The sequence below is a fragment of the Cynara cardunculus genome (genome assembly GCF_001531365.2).
Source record: "Cynara cardunculus var. scolymus isolate 2C chromosome LG 8, CcrdV1, whole genome shotgun sequence".
In the NCBI taxonomy this organism is placed as follows: Eukaryota; Viridiplantae; Streptophyta; class Magnoliopsida; order Asterales; family Asteraceae; genus Cynara; species Cynara cardunculus.
In genome coordinates this window covers 17592405-17597058 of record NC_037535.1, presented here as the reverse complement: position 1 = coordinate 17597058, position 4654 = coordinate 17592405, and the positions used below count along the sequence as shown (strand labels likewise).

Genomic DNA, 4654 nt, shown 5'->3' with positions numbered 1-4654 from the left:
TAACGTGTGAAATGGTCAACACATAAAAGAAAATAACGATGACCATCAAGAGATGGCGCAGGAGAAGGGCCCCAAACATCACAGTAAACAAGATCTAAAATATTATTGCTACGAAAAGTGGAATCAGGTAAAGATGTCTTTGAAGATTTTCCCAATTGACAAGAAGAACATAAAGTATTTGATAATTTGTCCGAAACGGGTAAAGAACAATAAGAAACAATTGAACGAAAAACTTGAGCATGAGGATGTCCTAAACGCTGATGCCAAATGTTCGAAGGAGCTTTAACAGCAGTGAAGGCAACATTCGGCAGAGACTTGAGTTGAGGAAGACGAATGGAGTACAAACCCTGTTTCACTGGGGACGTAAGGAGGGTAGTGCGAGTAGACTCGTCCTTGACAACAAAATAAGAAGAGTGAAATTCAAAGAAAACATTGTTATCAAGGAAAAAATTTTGAACATATAAAAGATTTTGTTTTAGTTGAGGAACATGAAGAATGTCGGTTAGGGTAAAGGTTTTGTTTGGTGAGTATATTTTGGATGAACCAATGTGAAAAATAGGTACAGAATTACCRTTACCAACAAGTAAAGAATCGTTACCGTAGTAGGCTCTGAGTTATCCATGCTAGATAGGTCTGGTGTGGCATGATGAGTTGCACCAGTATCTGGTTTCCAAGTAGGACCAGAAGATGATGAGCCAGCCTCTGAGTGTGATGTAAAATTGGCCTGTGGTGCACGATGAGACTGGTTCGGTTGATTTGGGCACTGAGACGGTAGATGACCTATGCCACACCTGTTGCAATGGCCATAAACTGTGTTGTGGGTTGAAGCCCAAGAAAACTGTCGGGAGCCATTGCTATCCTGAGGGCGATTATTGAAACCACTACGTGAGTTGCCACGAGAAGAACCACGAGATCCTCGACCACCTCGGTTATTGTTGAAAGACCGAGAACCATAATATGCTTGAGCCCATGGGGTGGGAAAGGGGTTTAATTGATAACCAAGTTGAGAAGCCACAAGTTGAATGCTTTGGAGTTGTTGCTGAAGTTGATCGAGATTCGGTTGTTGAACCGAAGATGCAGCAGCCGTTAGTGGCTGGGATATTGGAGCAGTGTTGGCCTAGAAAGCGTGTGGAGTTAAGTTCTTTGTAAAAACATAGTCATGATCACACAAAAGACCATGCAGTTCATTGAAGCGAACAGGAGGTAAACGGGTCAGTAAATTGCCTTTAATGACATTGTATATTTGTATTCCTCTCGAAGCCCTGCGATAGTTAGCATTACTAGGTCTTTGTCCTTCATTGGTTCTCCAATGTTTGCTAGAGCAGYGGCATATTCGTGAACCCTGCTTAGGTAATCAGCCGGTTTTTCATCATCCTTCATGGTGATTCTAAGCAATTGAGTTTTGAGAGTAAATTCATGAGAGGCTGTAACAGGGGCATAAGCTCTTTCAAGAGATAACCATACCTCACGTGATGTTTTTCCCTGAATGTGTTGATAAGCATCCAAATATGGGCATCGTTTGAGATCCACGGAATGTAGCTTGGATTGTCGGTGGTTGCTGATTCGTTGGTGACTTTCTGATCAGGGCACGGTACTGTTCCATCAACATAACCAAAGAGATTATGAGATGCGAGAAAGGCTTCAATCATAGAACGCCAATAGCCATAGTTGGTAGGTTTGAGAGAGAAGGAGAATTTGTGGGAATTGTGAATGGTTTTCTCCTTATGTGAAAAGGCGATTATAGCTGCCATGAATTCTGATGTTGATTTGTCTTTAACGTCGGCAGATTGTTGATGAATTGAAGAGCGCCGATTTTAGGGTTAGGGTTAAAGGGCCGGCAGAATTGAAGAGCAGGGCTGAATCGTCAGTGTCAAGGTCGAAAGCTGTAGACTGGCGATGGAAATCAGGGTTGAAGAGCGTCGGCCGGCAGAATTGAAGAGCGCCGGCAGATTGAAGGGCGCCGATTTTAGGGTTAGGGAAAAAGAATCGATTTTAGGGTTAGGGTTAGGATTAGGCTCTGATACCATATAAAACTTGATATCGATTGTATTGATTGGAAAATAATAATTATCATATACACTTTAGAGATGTAGATATATAGGTAAAACTAATTACACTTTGGACCCTAGACAATATTAATAATATAAACTAGACTAGTTGACTTAGTCTAACAGTGATAATAAGGTATCCATCTCAATAGCTCACAACCCGGTCCTACATGACAGAACCAAACATGTTGAGATTGATAAGCATTTTATCAAAGAGATTATTGGAAGTGGTCTAATTTGTATATCTTTCGTGCCAACTACACATCAGATAGTAGATATCCTCACAAAAGGGCTACCCAAGAGGCAATTCGAATATTTGATAAGCGAGCTTGGCATGAGTGATATCTTCGAGCCAACTTGAGGGGGAGTGTTGCAAGCCTCAGTTAAGAGAGAATTTGTTATTTATTTTGTTCCCTTTTATTTCTCGTATAACTATTAATTAGATTTATATTCTCTAGGCTGTCTTAGAATCCTTTCCTTTTATTTTTTCCTTTGTAACCCTATAAATGTTGTAGCTTTTCTCCTTATCGATATACAAAAAATAAGAAATACCCATTATTTCTGAGACATTCTAATGTTACAGGGTCCGTGTCCTGTTACTTCCAAAATAGGTTTTTAAGTATTTTGTTACCTTTGTTGATGACTATGCTCGTGTTACTCTATTTAATGAAAAACCATTCTGAAGTATTCACACACTTTATTCCTTTTGTGCTGAAATACAAACATAGTTTGGTGCTTCTGTTAAGACATTGCGTGGTGCTAATGCTAAGGAATATCTTTTTGTTTCAATCTTACATGCTTCAAAATGGCATTCTTCATGTGTGTTGACACCCCAATTCAAAATGGGGTCACCAAACGCCAAAACCGTCACCTTCTTGAGGTTGCTTGAGCACTTCAACTGCTTGCTTTCACATAAATCGAATGCCCTCGGTAGTTCTTAGTGATGATGTTCCTTTTTCAATACTTTTTCTGGGGAAGCTTGTGTTTCCTGTTGAACCCAAGATCTTTGGTAGTAGTTGTTTTGTTCGAGATACTAGACCCCATATCACCGAGTTGGATCCTAAGTCTCTTAAGTGCGTCTTCCATGGTTATTATCATCTTCAAAAGGGGTATCAATGTTTCTCTCCTACACTTAACTGTTATATTGTCTCCCGAGATGCCTCTTTCCAAGAAACTTTTCATTTCTTTCCTATATTGCATCCAATCATAAGCACTCTGCACCCACTCTTGAGCATACTTCAAAGCCTGAGCGTCCACATGTTCAAGTATATTAGAGGCCATTCAACGACAGATCCCAATCCTTCACCTCCATCTTCGTTGAATCCACCTAGTGCTCCCACTCCTACACCAACACCTTGACATACCCATTGCTCTTCGGAAAGGTAAACGTACATGTACGTACCCGTTTGCTTCTTTTGTATCTTATTTGATAACCAGGTTATTCGGTTATACTGATTGGGGTTGTTTTTGAAAGGAGATGGTAAGTGGAGGGGTTTAGTGTGCTTAAAATGTTTTAAACTCCCACCGCCTCATTATTTTAAAATAGTATTATTATGAGTTAATGGTCTTTATCTCATTATGATGTGGAAAAAAAGTAGGTGGAGGATAAGAAAGTTTTTCTGTGTGTGTTTTCTCTTGTGTGAAAAGTAAACACACTTGTAACGGGGAAGAAGAAAACTGATTCTGTGATTTCTACTTGAAATTTGTTGCTGTGTTAATTCATCTTCATCTACGCGTACATAAGGTCAGTTTAAATTTATCAACTTTCCTTATGTGGTATTTGAAATTTGAACAGTATGGTTCTTTATATGAGTTACTGTTATGAAACTGTTTTGATGTCATTATTGGCAAAATGGTGGTTTTTGTCATGATTATATCATGTGTGGAAATAAGGGTGGCATATCAAGGAGCTGGGTATTATTTTGTAATAAGGGTGGCATAATCAAGAGTTGAGTATTATTTTGTAATAAGGGTGGCATATCAAAAGCTAGGTATATTCTTGTAATAAGGGTGGCATAATCAGGAGCTGGATATATTGGGATAAGGGTGGCCTAATCAATTTCTGGGAATGATGATCTTTTTGATCATGGGGTTCTGTTATCGTATCTGTGTGATGCGAGGATTTAGGTTGTCGCATCTTATTGATGAAATGAAGTGAACTTATTTTAAGACCAGAGCCCTCCTATGCTCGCGCAGAGGGGCTCTGCGGCTCTGCGCAGAGGGGCTCTGGTTGAACATTTGAACCTTATAAAAAAATTATTATCCAGATCCATGGAAAGATAATCTTTATCGCAAATAGGTTCAGCATCATCTTCTCGTTTAGAGTTAGAATAACTCTAAACTCAAGGTCTTCAAACTTCGTCTTGAGATTTACACTTAGGCGCTCTCGGGTCTTCTCTTGAAATAACTCTGAATAATGACTCTTCAGACTTGTTTTTCAGATCTCTGAAGATAAGTCTGAAGACTTGTTTTTTAGATCTTTGAAGATAAGTGTGAAGTCTTATTTTTTAGATCTGAAGATAAGTCTGAAAGCTTGTTTTCATATCTCTTAAGATAAGTCTGCAGATTTAGACTTAGTCTTGTAAGCACATTTCAGATCTCTGAAG

At 39.2% G+C, this 4654-nt stretch overlaps 1 protein-coding gene across 1 annotated transcript in view; it reads right to left on the bottom strand.

The window, feature by feature from the left end:
* The window catches only part of LOC112517207 (dynamin-2A-like), a 47848-nt gene that overhangs the window by 8870 nt on the left and 34324 nt on the right, over positions 1-4654 (bottom strand). The gene's annotated exons all lie outside the window — the stretch shown is intronic.